Source organism: Echinops telfairi, unplaced genomic scaffold (assembly GCF_000313985.2).
Source record: "Echinops telfairi isolate 266 unplaced genomic scaffold, ASM31398v2 ScPeMD7_3533;HRSCAF=4204_0, whole genome shotgun sequence".
Lineage (NCBI taxonomy): Eukaryota > Metazoa > Chordata > Mammalia > Afrosoricida > Tenrecidae > Echinops > Echinops telfairi.
Window position 1 is genome coordinate 68,637,904 of NW_022107431.1, and position 17,971 is coordinate 68,655,874.

The window sequence follows — 17,971 nt, forward strand, 5'->3', positions numbered from 1 at the left end:
ATTGAGAAAACATCCCAGGCCGATCCAGATCAAGCCCATGAGTCTAATATTAGCCCATATGTCTGATACCAATCTATAAAGTCTTCTTCAGACACAAAACACATGCAATGACGCTGAATGCACAAAGCTCACAGGCCAGTGGTTTAGTAGTCTTGTGCCCAGTCAGTAGAGCATTTCCAAGGGGTGAGTCTCTCCTGCCTCCAAGGAGGAAATACAGGAATCTCCAGAATTATCACAAGAAGGCCATGCCCACACAGAGGCCTCATTGGTTATATCTTGATTGACAGTTCAGACTCCATGCCTTCACTCTTAAACATCTCAAGTCCCAAATTGACACCAGATTATGTAACTATCACACTATTTGTCCCCATTGACATTTGGGGTTGCAAGCTTTTCCAATACGCAATATGAACTATATGAAGTGTGCGTGGGTTTGGATTTGTGGCAGGTACGATCCCATGGGCCTCTCAAAGTATCCTAGGCCAAAGCAAACTCTGACCCTGAACCATTGCCTGGCTTTACCCGGTGGGCTTAAGGCACTGAAGTGGGTTGCACAGTGGGGAAAAAGAAAAAAAATATATATATATATGAATCAAAAAGAAAACTCAATAAAATGATCACTGAATTATTCCTCAAGTGCGGAGGTGTCTAGGGGGCTCCCTTTTTCATATGTTTATTTTATATGTAATATCCAAGGTTTTAGTTATACTTAACACCTGAACATCATCAGGAAAATGTGAATCTACTACATCTTGTGGTCCCTATTGTCTTTTAATTGTTTCATGAATTTTTATTTTATCTTTTGCTAGATGGCTATATAATAATGGAGTCTGAAGAAAAGATATCATATTGTTCATTCATTTTGATATTATAAATAAATCATAAAACATTTTGATAGTGCTGTGTGCCAGTATTCAGCTAATACACGATCTCTATCTGGCTAACTTAACATCGAGTTTGCCCTCATTTCTCAGTTTCCCCTATTACTGGGGTGTATTAGTCTGGGTACTTTGGAGAAACAAATCCACAGCAACTCACGTATAAGAGAGAGTTTTATGCAAAGAAAAATGTGCATCATGAAAACATCCCAACCCAATGCTGCCCAAGCCCACAAGTCCAACATTAACCCATACCCAACACCAGTCCACAAAGTCCTTCACCTCACAAAACAGAGGCAATAATGCCGACTGCAGGAGGAAAGCTGAGTCCGTGAACGTGTAAGCATCTCAGCACTGGCAGGGGTCTCCACACGGCTGCTCCAGCACCCAGGGCTGCATCGGGATAGGTCCATGTAGCTTCTCCTTGGGGATGTCTTGTAGGAAGTCAATCTTGCAAGCTGAAGCAGGGAACTGCTAAGGCAGCTGCACCCGATACAACCATCACAAAACAAGAGACCCGAGAACTAGAAAGGCGAGGCTTCACCACCCATTTATCCCTCCGCCTTTCAACCAGCACCACATGTGATTATCGGCCAGGCTGGCGCAATTAACTAACTCATGGGGCTTCATATTTGTCATGCATGATCCTACCAAAGACATGGAGACTGCATTGTTTCATTGTTGCAAACTCCTTTACGCTCTTCAAAGAAACTGGTGGAAATGTCATGTTTACTTGTGTACATATCTCTGACGTAAACTTTTTTTCCTTCAATCATTTTGTTGTCACTTTGGCCCTTGAACTATTTCTTCAGTATCTTCAGACTGATTCATGCTGTATAAATTCTTACCTTTTGTTTTTCTAACTAGAAGGGTTGACACGTTCCTTTATACTGTTTGCTGTATCTTTTAAAGCTGCTCTTTCAATTTTCAGTTCAGCTCTCTTACTTCTTCATTTCTTCCGATTGCTTTAACTGCTCTACGATCCAAAGCAATTCTAATGTTTATGCATTCCATAACATTTTTTTCATATCATTTTTCCCACTTCCAATTTTCCTAGATTCATACTCCATACATTTCAATTTATGACTTCTAGAGAATGTTTCTTCTCTTTATTGAATTGTACCCCATTAGCAAATGAAGGTCCGACAGCTTTATTCTATCCATTCATTGTGGTCAACTGTACTTTGAGAAAGCAACTCTTGCTTTATAATTTGAGTGCCTTCCAAAGTGAGGGGCCCATTTTCCGGTACTTTATCTGTCAGTGTTCTGCTGCCATTCATAAGGGTTTGGTGGTTAATCTCTCAGACAGGACCAGCCTCTTCCTTCTGTGTAGTCTGTTCTTAGTCTGAAAGCTCCACTGAAACCTGTTCACCTTGGGTGACCCTGCTGACATTTGAAATACCGGCGCCATATCTTCCAGCATCACAACTCACAAGCCACCACAATACGAGCAACTGATAAATGGTGAGGAGAAATTGGTGGACTCTTCAGTTTTTCATTGCTAACTTCAGTGGTTGAAGACCACCATAGAACCAGCTGAACTGGAATTATCCCATCCTTCTTCTTTCCTATTTTGTACATAATATTTTCAATTGGATCTTTCTGAAATCTTTTCATTTGCTGGTCTTACGTCATATCTTTTAAACAAAACAAAACAAAACTTCTTGTAAGCCTTATTCCCTGAAGAGATTCGACTTTCCTGATGCCAGGTTCTGTATTCACCTACTTTCACCAAAAAACTCAACACAAGGAACAATAACCTTGATATTATAACTTGAATCTCTGAATTCTTTATGCACAAGGACACTAATAAATATGAAAGTTTTGGTCTAAGATACTGTTCCTGTAATAACGAGCATATTTGATTTTTCCACACCCTTTTTCCTCCTAATTTGTCTTATATGAAATACCTTGAAATTTTAGACTGTTGATGTTAGTTATATTATAACTACACTATGAGTTTTGTAGAGCTGACTTTAAAAGAACCATTAGAGCTTAACTAATTTATACATTTTAGACAATCCAATTAATAATCTGGCTAATTACTGGGCTATTAAATTAAAATGTTGAAGTTTGTAAGACACATTTTTTCCTACAAATAAAATTGTACCATTAAGTTGAGCAACTGCAACTTCATATTCTAGAAAAGGAACTCCCAGACATCAGCTAGTGGTTCATGCTACTCTAATAGGGATGTACTCATATTTAACTATTTTAATTAGGAGAGTATTGTTCAGATTTTAGAAAACTCAAATTAACCTGTTTTCATTCTTTCATCATATAACCATACCAAATAAGGAACTGCCTTTCCAATTTCATTTATTATCATACTACACTGCTTAAATATACTGTCATCCAGTCGATTCTGACTGATGATGACCTTATAGGACAGGATAGAACTGCCTCTATGGGTTTCAGGAAATGTAAATCCTTATCGGAGTAGAAAGTCTTATTTCTCTCCCCTGGAGTCATTCAGTGGAGTCATTCATTTCAAACTGTGGAGCAGGTTACACATTGGGCTGCTAACCAAAAGGTAAGTAGTTCAGAACCACCACCTGCTCCTGGAGAGAAAGAGGAGGTTTCCTACTCTCATAAAGATGTACAGTCTCAGAACCCCATAGGGGAAAATCTATTCTGACCTATAGGTCACTATGAATTAATATTTAGTCAGTGATAATGTTTGTTTTACTATCATAAAATATGAAAAGATTGTTCAACAATATATTACTGATATTCCATCAAAATTTTGACTAGATACTATATGAAATCAATTATATTAAAAGTAAATATGTGTTACCTATAACTTGAACAAAAGGGGAGAAGGCTATCTACCAGCTATGAAACATACATCACTTCCCTTTTGCTCCTTCCACAAGAGCCAGCTCGAAGGAGGTGGCCTCGCATTGCCTGTGGTCACTCCATTAAGAGGAGGGCCATAGGAGATGACCACTCGCTGGAGATCATACAACATCAAGATAAGGCTAGGACAAATCAAGGAGGCCCCAAGTAGGAATGGAAGGAGATCCTTGCTTGAAAACCAAGTTCAGTTGGTGAGTATGTTGGGTGATGGGGGGAGAAGTGACCTTATATCTGGAAGGGGTGCTAGACTATGATTGTCGAGAACCTCGGGTGACAATGGACCCAATTTTATGTTCCTGGTTAGACTCTACGAATATATTTCTACCCAACCCTTGGTGAAGCATGCCATGGATTAAATAGCATGATACCTTGGATGCTGACCGTGCAGGCATAATAGCATAACAGAGGGGCTACATCAGAAGGACTTAACATAGTGGTCTAGTTGAATGAATTTGTTAGGTAGCCAGAACAGGGACTAAGGGAATTGGGTCCCCAGATGCCTGCATAGGGCCACAACAAAGGGGCTCCAGAGAAATCAGGCGCCCATTAAGACACATATAGAAAGATCCAAACTGAACATGCTCAGGCACGAGCCCCACCCTAGTCCCAGGTGGGAGGTCCACCTGAGTGAGCAGCTAGGCCCAGCTCCATGACATCACGCAGGTGGTCTTAAACTAGGCCATTGAGGTCAGCCAACATCTTTAACCACACATCCCAGCCTGAGGAGATAAAAGCAGCCAAGGGCAGGCCTCAGACTTCTCTTTTTAAAATTTTTTAATCATTTTATTAGGGGCTCACAATCCATACATACATCAATTCTGTAAAGCACATTTGTACATTCATTGCCCTCATCATTCTCAAAACATTTCCTCTCCACGTAAGCCCCTGGCATCAGCTCCTCATTTTTCCCCATCCCGCCCCGCTACCCCCTGGCCCCTCTGTCATGAACCCTTGATAATTTATAAATTATTATTTTGTCATATCTTACATTGTCCGACATCTCCATTCACCCACTTTTCTGTTGTCCATCCCCCCCAGGAGGAGGTTATATGTAGATCCTTGTAATCAGTTTCCCCTTTCCACCCCACCCTCCCGGTATCACCACTCTCACCACTGGTCCTGAAGGGATTATCCACCCTGGATTCCCTGTGTTTCCAGTCCCTATCTGTGCCAGTGTACATCCTGTGGTCTAACCAGATTTGTAAGGTAGAATTGGGATCATGACAGTGGGGGGCTGGGGGAAGCGGGGGGTGGGGGGAGAAAGCAGTTAGGAACTAGAGGGAAGTTGTATGTTTTACTCCTGTTTTGGACTCCTCTTTTGTTCTGCTGGGCTCCTGCAGGTCAGAAGGGAGCACACACATGATTCCTAGGTCCCAGGGCAAGAGCTCTCTCTCTCTCAGGGCCCTCTTTTGGGATGGCAGGCTCTTGGCCCCTGGGATTTCCTGTGAATTCCTGAACCTTCCCTTTCCTCATCATAGTCACTTGGATTTACAAGAGTGCTTCTACTGTGTAAATTCTTTCAGCACTGAATAGCAAGAACCAAGTTATACCACACCAGAAACCTAGCAAATTGAGGGCTGCCCTGAAAGCCCTGCCCTGAAGTTTCCTGCACCCTTGGCCTGAGGACTGAGGTATTCAGATTGGAAAGGAAAGAGGGTGACCTCCCAGGGACTGTGGAAGTGTCAGTCATTGGACATTGAGGGGAACCCCCAATGGAAAGGAATCCAGCATCACCATATACTTCATACCTCGATGGCCCCTTCTTAGTGAAATGACAGGTTCTGATCTGTTGGGTAGGGATCTGCACATGGAAGAACCCATCCAGGAAGTCTCCCCCTGACACAAAGCCCCACACTTAGGGTAACCAGAGCCCAATAGCATGGGAGATCAAATTGCAGGACAATAACACATAGGCTGTGGTTCAAGGTGGATCTGTACTGAAATAGACTCTGCATACCTGCAGTGTCTGAAGTGCTGTGTCATTGCGAAAATTGATGACATTAGCGCAATTGCCTCATACCCCAGGGGGATGATTAACAAGACTGTACTTTTTTGTTCATATGGGTTTTTGTTTTTCTGCCTTTAGCTTTTTTTTTTCTCCCTCTTTCTTTGATTGTTTGTTGCTGGTTCGTTTTTTACTGGTGTTGATGTTGATGGTTATATGGGTGTTTGATTTTGTCATAAAAGACTAAAAATAAACTGCTGCTGTGTGTACTGCATGGGCAAGCAGAAGGATTCTGGGCTCCTACTTCACTCTAGCCCCCATCCCAGAGCAGTTAACATGATAGAATGGCCTTCTCAATGCTCGCCTTCATGAAATGGTCATGGAATGTAAGGTGCTACAGCAAAGTGTGGTGAAGAGTGCAGAGGGTGCCTGACTGTTCATTTGAAAAGTGTACGGAGTCTTAAGGGCTTGTACTCTAAGCAATGAGGCAACTAAGTCAATGGGAAAGAAGCACCTCAGTTTGTGGGATCCAAGGACAATGATAACAAAGTCCAAATATGAGGAAGGGAAAAGTATCAGAACTAAAATTGTGAACATCCAATGAGTGGAAGACCGTGGTAGATAGCGGGAGACCAAAACCCATCTGCAGAATATCTAGTCAGATTAAGCTACTGGCAGAGACTTTAACCACAGACAAAACTCCGAAACAGCCTACTGTCAAAAATAGGTCATGCTGATTACACTGCATCAAACTTGATACATGGTCAGTTGACCTCTCTCTGGACCCAACCTGAATTTGTTCTAGGTGCAAGGATCTTTTGCTTTTTCCATGACAAAATGTCTTCCCTGGCTTTTAAAATATTGATGGAGGTCTTTTATTTCTTGCTCATTGTTGGTAGTTTTAGCTTTGTATTACACTGTTTTATCTTTCACTTTGTTTTTATTTATTGTTTATGTTGGGTTTGCCAGTTTGTGAAGCACTTGAGTGGATGCATAGAGATAAGTACTGATGCAAGAGTTTTTAGATGATGGAGGGGTGGGTGGGGAGGAGAAGGTGGGGTGAGGTAATTTCAAGAGTAAACAATGAGATAGGAGAGGGAAGGAGCACTAGAACTGTATGTGATTACACAACTCATTTTAAAGGTGATTCAATTATAGGGGTAAAAGAAACAAAATATCCTGGAATGAATTGTGTTGATGATTGTAAAGTTCTTCTTGACATGACTAAGTAATTGAATTGTATGATATGTGGATTATGTGCCATAAAAACTGAAAAGAAAAAGTCAAAGCAAACAAACAGGTTATTATCTCAGAAACCCAGAGGGTAGTTCTATGCTGTTCTATCTGGTTGCTATGAGTCAGATTCAACTCGATGACAGTGAGTTTTTTAACCAGGTGATTAGTTATTGTGACATACAACATGAATGCTACGCAAAGTTGCCCTTATGGCCATTAACGGTAACTCTGGAACTGAATGGATCTTTCAAAATCAACTATTTAAAATCACAAGGGTAGTCTGTAACCAAGGACACTACCCAGGGAGTTAGGAAGGAGGAAGAGTGGCAAGAGGAAGCACAGGGATGAAATAGCATAAGGTATGGTGCATAGAAGGGGTTGCAATAGACTACTTAACTATAGTGAGTATACAGTGTTGAATATAAAAATATGATCTTCTCTATAAACCTTCACCTAATCCACAATTAAAAATTTTGTAAAAAGCTTCTCCTATTTTTCAGTAAAAGTTAATCTTTTTTAAGACCCATCACAAAATAATGCAGATTTATGTAACTTTGCTTTCAGCTCTCTTTTAAATTTATGTTCTGATACATGATGCCCTTGTTCTTCAGTGATAAAATTGTAATGTTCTCATTTGGCAGGCACCGTGTCACCTGCTACCTCAGGTAATTACATAGTAGAACTTCTAAAGTCCATTGACTCCTTATGAAACCCTACATTGATGACATAGCTCAGCTCTGCATGTCAAAGATTCACTTTAGTCCAATTAAATCCTCATTGCATGACATTTTAGATTGCTGATGAAAGCTGGAAGAAGTGGTACTTCCATTATGGTGGTTAATAATATCGATTTTAGATACAAAGTAAAGATAACAATTCCAAAGTTGTGCTGCATGGCTATTTTCTCTCAAAAATAATCAACTGACAGTGCAATATGTTCCTGTCTCAAACACCATAATAAATAGAAATTTGAGCACAGTGGTTAATAGAATAGTTCCACAAATGGAGACACTGAGGTTCTACTATTGACTTCTCACCAGGAATTAGACCTGGCTGGCTACTTCACTGATTAAAACCTTAATTAAAACCTGTTAACTTGTCAGATTTTACTAACTATGGCAAAGGGCACTATCCATGAAAATATATACTACTTAGAAGAAATACTCAAGAACAAAGTAATTGTAAACATTCAAATTCTTATTCACCCACATCCCTTGAATCTAATATTTAAACCATTTTCATCAGTGTGTACAAATATTTATAATGTGTACAAATATTTAACTATAACTGCTTAAATATTTGTACACATCATGAGCTAAATCATCCATTGCATTCCCTTCAATGTGCCATAACTTATACGACTTCCTGTGTTTTCTATTGCCGTTCTTCTTTCTTCCATAGCCCTATCAACATTGTCCTGGCTTACATGTTGCCTTTTTTTATCTTAAATGGTTGATTATGTTCACACAAAGATCAGTTTAGCATCAGACCAGAAGATTAAAAACCATAGAATTAGGTTTAGGTTAAGAATGGAACAGGAGCTGTTCACCAGAGGTCTCAGTTCAACAGTGGTTATGTTATTTGCGTGTGATGGGCAAGTCATCAAAACTCCTTTTCGTGATGACTTAGAGCATTGGAAGGCTTCAAGGCCTTGAACTCACATCTGATTCCTCTAAGTCTCACCTTCTCCCCAACCACACCGTGAACACATAGTAAGTAGCCTGAAGGCAGCATCGCGTTTTACCTCCACTTTGGTTATTACATAATTTGCTGTCAGCTTGTGGAGGGGTGAAGTCTAGCCTGTCAATCAGGTCGCAGCTTGATGGCTTCATTGCACTAAAGAGATAAATAGCTCACTGGAGGCGGGACACACACTCACTCCCTGCAAGACATTCCTGCAGACAAGATACATGGAGCTATGCTAGTGCCCTGCAGCTGAAGGAGCCATGTGGAGACCTCTGCTTCCACTGCCACTGGATCCACAAGGCTTTCCAACCACTGGCCTGTGATCTTCCTGAATCCACCATCATTGAATGTGTTGGCGTGAGTCTGAAGAAGACTTTATAGATTGGTATCAGACATATAGGCTAACATTGGACTTATGGACTCTATCTGGACTGGGATGGAATGTTTTCTCAATATTCAATTGCTCTTGTATGCAAAGCTCTTTCTTATATGAGTCTCCCTGGATTTGTTTCTCTAGCCGACCTGGACTAACACATTATGGTGCCTTGGGAGTGAAGCACTGGAGAAACAAATCATGAAGGTGGAGAGTGGATGCTCATTTGACCTCTCCCTCATGGTACTGTTTCTTCTTTGGCTAGCCAGAGGTCAGATATGTCCATCCAGTTTACTGGGTTGTTTTCTGGAAAGAATATGGGAAGTTAAAGTCATGATTATTTGCTTGGTTGTTGTCTTTGGTTATTCCTGTGTGAAATGGCATAAATTAATGTAATTAATGTATATTTTGAGCTCAGGGGACAAAATTGTCCCATGAATTTCTCAGAGCTGCTTAGTGAAAATGGCTGACAGTAGTCAAAATGGCTGACAGTAAACCTGGCTTGATGCTGTCAGGCCTAATCTCATACTTTGTATCAATGGAATAGTTTAGATAAGGATTAAGATAAGCTAAATAGGGATTGCATGTTATTATTTTAAGAATTGAGATTAGTATCTGATTTTACTTTGTTTATACTGATTTCTTCTGCTTATTATTGTTGATGTAATGATTGATAGAAATTATTATTGGGAAGTATGAAAATAGAGAGTTTGTAAACCTTGCCTTGAGCCATTAAAATTCGATATTTAAATGGGTTAGGACACACCTGCAAAGAAGGCTCTGAAAAGATAAGCCCCACCCAGTTCTTTGGAGTACTCAGGACATTTGCATCCCAAGAGACTTTCCTGGGGGGCTTTTGACAGAGTTTTTTTAAAAGAAAGAAAAAGGAATTCTGGATTTTTGAATTTTGAGCTAGTGGTTTTTGTCAGAAGCTGGAAAAAATGTGGAACCATGAAGAAAACTCCTCTCTAGGATTTAATATTAAAGGGAGCCTGTGGGCAGGCTGAACTGCTTGCTAGGTGAACACCTGTATCTACTTGTTGAGTGGATGTGGGAGAAATGCAGCACTAAATAGACAGATTTAGTCTGGCTACTGATACCTGTGGACCTGGTTTACAGGAACAAAAGGAGAAGATGAGAGCAGGTTGACTGGTCTGAAGTTCATGACCTAACCCAAGGGGGCTAGAGTTGTTGAGAATTTGTGATGGGTCCGTAGTCTAAAGGCAAGGAAGCCAATGGGCATGCTGGTGAGGCTAAGTGAGGCAGCCCACATTGAGTTGACAAGACCCAACTAGATGAAGAGAAGATATTTGAGCCTATGAACTGGTGCATATTGCTGCTAACTTTATGGATGGCCTGTCCTGATTTGACTTTGCTTATGGATGAGGACTTCACAAGTTTCCAACTGAAACGAAGATTCTTCACATCACAGATTAGGATTGTCTCCTCTCAGAGCACTGGGTTAATGTAAGTGGGCAGAGTAGAAATTGGATACCCAAAATGGGGCAGATAAAGGCATGAAGTGGCTGGCTTAAAAACTTTCATAGGTGGGGGAATATATTCATAGGAATATAGTCACTGGATTATGGTGTTGGTGTAACTTAGCTGCAAGTGTTGGGCATAGAATATTGTTGTTTTGAAATTTATAGAATATTATGTTTAAATGAAATTGTATGCTTTGTAGTTTTATCCTGTTGGGTACAGATATTATTTTAATGTTGTTTTATTAAAATTATGTATAGCTAAAGATTTGTGTAAAAGTGTCAATCTGACCAGGGGTGATCTGTGGTAGTTACATAACCTGATGTCAACTTGTGTAAAGGTGGAGTCTAGTCTGTCAATCTGGTTGCAAATTGATGAACTCATTTGGAGCCACTAAGGAGATCAATAGCTCACTGGAGGCAGACACTCACTCTCTTCTAGACATTCCTGTGGACAAGACACATGGAGCTATGCTCCATGAGTTGAAGGACCCATGTTGAGACCCCTGCCAGTGCTGAGATGCTTCCACTGCCACTGGCTCCACAAGACTTTCTACCCATTGACCTGTGATCTTCCTGCATATGGCATCATTGCATGTGTTGCGTGAGTCTGAAGACTGGTATCAGACAATGCGCTATCCGACTTATGGACTTGATCTGGACTGGTCTGGGATGATTTCTCAATATTCAATTGCTCTTGTATATAAAGCTTTTTCTTATGCACATATAGGTCTCCCTGGATTTGTTTCTCTAGTCTACCCGGACTAATACACCCACCATTTCTCTGTAATGTGGTAACAATAAGACAACTTATTAAATATTCTGTTCTTTTTCTCTGTGGTTGATCAGAAGTGAAATGAGTCTCCTTTCCCCATAACTCATTGTGGAGTTATTCAAGTCTCCTGGAGATAAGAGAATTGTACACACCTCATATTTGCAGAACTCTTTTAATCTGCAGCAACATCTTTAATAAACAATAGCATCTTTGTTACATTGTCTTTGAAATTAAATCTAAGTGATTTAGATGATAAAAGGGAGGCAAGATATGTTGCACATACTTTAAAATCTAGATCATATTTTCACCTTCAAGATTCAAACATCCACTAAAAGACTCAATTTAAATCTATGTTTCTCAGTTTAAAATAACAAGTGTAATATCAAGAAATAATATGCAATAACTTGAGGTAGTAAAGTAGATAGCAATTGCATGTCTCATAAGTGAAAATTGGAAACATATATTATTTTTCATCTTTACATTATAAAGAATATATGAGCTTGAGAAAAATACAGACTTTATGTAATTGATGTGTATTAAAATCATGCAAGCAGAAAGAATTTAACTGTGTAGGTGACCATCATAAAAATAAGACCTATTTATGATATTCATTCCCACCATGTAAAGTGAAAAAGCCATGTTTGATTCAGAAAGGAGCAGAAATTTGTTGACCTTAACCATAACCGACACATCCAAACATGAAACTTAAGTATCTTTGTTCTATAGCTGTTATGTGGGGTAGTGGAGATACTTTGAGCTGCTAACTGCAAGGTGAGCAGTTCAAAACCATGAGACACTCTGCAGGAGCAAATCAGGGTTTTCTACACCTATAAAGAGTTACGGACTCTTTAACCCTGAAACTCACCAGGGTAGTTTTATCCTATCAGATAGGGATGCTATTAGTTGGCATCAGCATGGTGGCAGTGAGTTTAGTTTTATTTTGCTTTATTGTGCAATGACTCAATGTTTAAGGTACTTAAAATACCTTCAACCTCTCAAAAGGGGTAACAAAAAGACCTGCAGTTCGAACTTAACATCTTCTCTTCAGCAGAAGTATGAGGCAGTTTGTTTCTACAGAGATTTAGAGCCTTGGAAACCTTATGGGTGATTCTATTCTGTTTTATAGAGTCATTAGAATCAGAACTAATTTGATGACAATAGGTTAGGTTTAGGTTAACAATGTGAGGAGCCAGATTCAATTACATCATTCTTATCCCAACATACTCACCATTAGATTGAAAAGAAATCATTATAATATATAGTAAACATACTTAAATATATAGGTAGAATAAAACAATCCACTTTAATATAGAATATGTCAAAAATAAATGTTATTATATTAGTGAATATTGAGCTAAATGTTTGTTCTGTTCATCTCTTGTAGGGTTTGACTGGTTGATTCTTATGCTCCATGTGGAGTCTGGAAAAGTCACTTATTTGCAGTTAGCTTGAAACTAGATTGTTCTGGAGGGCACCAGTACATTCATTCCCACATGTACGCACAAGTAAAAATGACTAGAGGAGTGGCCTGGGCTGGGACATTTAACTAGAACATCTAAACATGGTGCCTCAGTTGGATAATTCCTACAGAACTGACTTTCTTACATGCCAATTCAGAATTCTCAGCAACAGAATTCCAATCACTGCATGATTTAGGCTCAATATTTCTATACTTCCATTGCCTCCTATCAGTGAAGGTCAAGCAAGTGATTAAGAACAATCTAGTTTAAAAAAAAAAAAAAAGAACAATCTAGTTTTAAGGAGTACATCTTACCTCTCAGTGGAAGGAGACATGAATAATTAAAGGTAATTTCTATTCTACCACAGATATAAAATGCAGGGAAGCAATGGCAGGCAATGGGAACACTTTGAACAAAGGAATAAAATAGCCTGACGTTAGGAAAACTGAAAAACTACTTGAGGATTATTAAGGTGTAGGATATGAAATGAAGTGGGTTGAAGCTGGAGCATCCGGTTAGCCCTTAGTAAGAGAAGCCTTTTGGTATGTTAAGAAGTGTACTGCCCCCTGCATACACTTAGCCACCATTTCAGGCATCAGTAGCAGAATAACATATCATCTCTACTATAAATCAACCGTTGTCGCGCTGTATCCAAGACAGACTTGTGAGAGGGAGAGAGGGTATCGACATATTTGGTGTCAGGAGTAATATCTATTTAGAGGAATTTTCAGAAATCCAGGAAAGAAAGGACAATGGCAATTGGGACGTGGAGGATGAGGTGACTTTTAAGATTGAGAGATGGGATCAGCAAGGATCTTTTTATTTTTGATGAAAGGCAGGATATCGCCATCCTGCCTATATGGTTTCTGTTACAGTGTTTCAACTCTGCCACTGTATCTTCAATGCATCCATAGACAATGCTGAAGGAGTATAGGTTTCAGTGTTCTAATAAAACTTGATTCATAAAGAGAGGTGTGACGAAACATTGTTGATGATTTAGGGACTATGGAGTTGATTCCGGTTTTGAGATTAAGGCGATGAATTCAGATTGATACCACCCAACTAAGATAAAATCCAGCTGGACCAGAGGTTGTACACTGGTACAGATAAGAGCTGGAAACACAGGGAATCCAGGACAGATAAACCCATCGGGACCAATAATGAGAGTAACAATACCAGGAGGGTACCGGGAAGGTTGGGGAGAAAGGGAGGACTGATCACAATGATCTACCTATAACCCCCTCCCTGGGGGACAGGCAACAGAAAAGTGGGTGAAGGGAGACTTCGGACAGTGTAAGACATGAAAAAATATTAATAGTTTATAAATTATCAAGGGTTCATGGGTGAGGGAAGGGGAAATATGAGGAGCTGATACCAAGGGCTCAAGGAGAATGAAAATGTTTTGAGAATGATGATGGCAACAAATGTACCAGTGTGCTTGACACAATGGATGGATGGATGGATTGTGATAAGAGTTGTATTAGCCCCAAATAAAATGATTTTTTTTTTTAAACCCCAAAAACAGAGGAAGGAGAGAAACAGACTGCTGCCAACAGAGTCAACCCTACCTATGTAATAACCAACTGAAGGTTCTTGAGGGTAACTTGATATAACGTGATGAGTACTATTCGACACCACTTTAGCTAGTTTGGAGCCCTGCTGGTGTATTCTTACACTTTCAGCTGCACCCCACATGACAGTTCATGATCACCAGTAGCAACATGGGAGAAAACTGTTCTCGTGAACAGTTCTGATCTCAGAAACCCACAGCAGGTCATCATGAGTCAGCATTGACCTGATGACAGTGAGTTAATTTATTTTATTTTTTGTTTTTTGCTAATCTATTTGGTTCTACACACGTTAAGGTGTATTATTTAAATATGGGCTATTGGCAAAGAAATTTGAGGCCGTGAATTGATGCATCATCCATTTTATGAAGAAGATAAAGTGCGGTGAGGTCTTAAGCAATGGAGAAGAAAGAGACTTGACTTAGAATATTACCCTCAGTTGTTACTTGACTGTGGGGCATGGCAGGAAGAGCATGAAACAAAATGAGGTAAGAATGATATTTTGGGGAATTCAGAGTTTATAAATTTTAAATGACTTTTGTGACCATTTAGAGAATGTAATCAATCATTATATAAAAGTCTATTTTAATGATTTCATTTAAAAAATCCATCAGTCCACTTATATTAATACATTATTATTAAAAATTACTTTAGAATTGTTTAGATTTACACCTCTAAGCTGACTGAACCCTTAGAAGTTTTATATTATAAGAAGCAATCATAAGAACCTATCAAGCATTTCTTTGGTCTTTAAGTAACTTGGCTTTTTCCTGGTAGGCAGCCTTATTTGGGGACCATTTTTCTTGAACAATATTTTCCAAGGGAGTTCTCAATCCTATCACTGGTATCAGTGGTTCTTTGCGAATTGAAAATTCTATCCTATGTTGCATAGATCAGTAGGTCTTATCCATTCAAAGATTCTTAGCCATTTGAATGTAATATTTGTAGACACCACACAAGCATGCAAAAGTCAGGCAGAATACTCAATATTTATGGTCAGCTTACATGAATATACACAAAATAAGTTATACTATTAAATATTTATAGTCAATCTCAAGAACATATAATGTTTTCAGAATATTATTTTCTCCATGTTTTATTGTTAGTAATGGCCAGGGGCTATTATCAAGTTATACTTATAGCTCTGTATGTAGATTTTTAACATTTGTGCCAAGCACACATGATTCATTTTTTGCTTACCTCAAAAGGGTGAAATTGAATGGGATGGAGAGAGCTTGGGTAGAAATTGTACTAATTAGAAGCTCGCTTAGGAAGGAACGAGTGCACCCTGGTCAAGGGAAGGTAGATGGTAGTAGCCCAGTTCAACAAGAACCTATGACTCAGAGTAAAAAAGGGGCCACTCTTTAACATCTCCGCAGAGGTGAAACAGTAAAGTGCTCTCTGTCAGAGTAAGGCACTCTAGTTTTCATTGCGTGTGTGCGTGTTGTCACCAAGCTAACTTGATTCAACAGACAATGGGGAACTCCATGCAAGTTTTTAAAATTAATTCGCCCCTCCCCACTTTTTATAAGGCTGATCAGTTTTCAGTTGTGCATTGTTAATTTATACTTTTCTATATTCTAACCAAAGGAATTCGAACCATGAGATCAGAAACCAGTATCCTGACCCCTTAGGTTCTTATATTTTACTACTTTATTCAGGGGAAAAAGGTTTGCTTTCAAATGCTAATGTAAAGGTTTGCAGAACTAACTGCTTCTAGTAAGATTGCAGCCCCCACCCCCTCAAAAGACAATAACAACAACAGTCTATGGAGTAGTTTAAGTCTGTAACTCATGGGGTAGAACTTATCCACATCCACTGTCAAACAGCCACCCTAGATAGCGATTTTTAGGTTGAGAATCTTTACAGGAGCAGTCAGGCTTATTTTTCTCCCAAGTAGTGGCTGGTAGGTTTGAACCAAGGACTTCATGGTTAACAATCCAATTCTTACAAGAACAGGCCCATAAGCAGCTTTTTGGTTTTGTTATGTTTTCTTTAAACTAAAATTTTATCGGAATCAAGTTGGTGACATCCAATAATGAAAGTAAGAATTGTAACACGGCACAAGGAAAAGCTAAGTTGAACATTACCAAAATGGCTTTTCCTAGGATTTCATGCGTATTGATTTGGACCATCGAAGCATATTACTATATACAGGATACTGAAAAAAAATAAGTTTGAGAGAGTTCTGTGGCACAGATTTCATACTGTAACAATTTTAATAAAAAAAAAATAGCAACAACAACAAAACAAAAATAGAGAATATTTTGAGGACTTTAAACAAAAGAACAGGGAGCCCGATTGACACAATAGTTGTGCTCTTATTAACTGAAAGATGAAGGGCTTAAAGTTACCAGCGACTCCACAGGAGAGAGTGACGGCAGTCACTTTCTTAAAGATTTACATGTGTGGGAGCACTCTGGGACAGCTCTGCTTTGTTCTGTAAGTTCCTGTGGGTCAGAGTTTGTAAATGTGTGCAGAGAAGAAAATACATGACGTTTAGAAATCACAAAATCATAACATTAAGGACACAACAAGGAAAAAAATTCTGTATTTGATAAAAAGATATTTCAAAAAGATATTTCAAAGATTTTTCTCTCATCCCAAGGGGCTCTGGGGTATTTTCAGGTTCCATTGAGTCAGTTCTGAGCCACTGAGACCCTGTGCACAGTAGATTGAAATATTGCTCTGTTGTAGGCCATGCCCCAAACTGTTTCTCTGCCTGTGTCCACTGTTGTAGCCATTGGGTCAGTCCATCTCCCTGAGAGCCTTTCTCGTTTTCCTTGCCTCTCCACTTTACCAAGCTTGATGTCATTGTCTAGGGCTTAGTCTCTCCTGACAACATGTCCAGCATATGTAAGATGAAAGAGCAGTCTTGCCATACTTCTTCCAAAATAAATCTGTTTGTGTTTTTATCAATGCACGGTATTTTGAGTATTATTCTCCAGGACCACAATTCAAATACAGCAAGTTTTCTTTGGTCTTACTTCTTCAGTGTACAACTTTCACATCGATATGAGTCAATTGAAAATACCACAGCTTGGATAAGGTACATTTAGTCCTCAAGGTAACATTATTGCTTCTCAATATTCTAAAGGGTTCTTGTGCAGCAGATTTACCCAATGCAAATGGGTTGTTTGAGCTCTTGACTCTTGCTTCCATGAGCATTGATTGTGGATTCAAACAGGAAAAAATCTTTAACAACTTCGACCTTTTCTAATTTTATTATTTTGTTGTTGCATCCAATAAAATTACCCCCAAAGAAAGAAAACAACAGAAACCTATAGAGTGATTGTTACCCTGTAACTCATAGGATAGAACCGCACCATATCCACTGCCATAAAGTCAAAATCATCACCCTAGCTACGACTCTTTAGGTTGTAAATATTTACAGGAGTAGACTCCCTCATCTTTCTTTAGTAATGGTTGGTGGATTGAACAAAACACTTTGTGGTTAACAGCCCAGTGCTTACTAGAACAGGTCCATAAGGTATTTTTTCTTGTAACTATAATCTTCACAGAATCAAATTGGTGGCAAAATCAATAAAAACAACGATTGTTACATGGCACAAGTAAAAGCTCAGTTAATCATTACCAAAATGGTTTTTTCTAGGATTTCATGTGCATTGATTTGAATCATCCAAACCTATTACCATATAAAGGGTACTGAAAATAAATTGGTCCTCCTGTGAGGATTTTGGTATTCTTTA

At 39.1% G+C, this 17,971-nt stretch overlaps 1 non-coding gene across 1 annotated transcript; it reads left to right on the forward strand.

The window, feature by feature from the left end:
• The first annotated feature begins 425 nt into the window (after positions 1-425).
• LOC115871104 lies at positions 426-559 on the forward strand. Its single transcript, XR_004047088.1, has one exon. It is a non-coding gene; the product is annotated as a small nucleolar RNA SNORA42/SNORA80 family (small nucleolar RNA).
• The last annotated feature ends 17,412 nt before the right edge of the window (positions 560-17,971 follow it).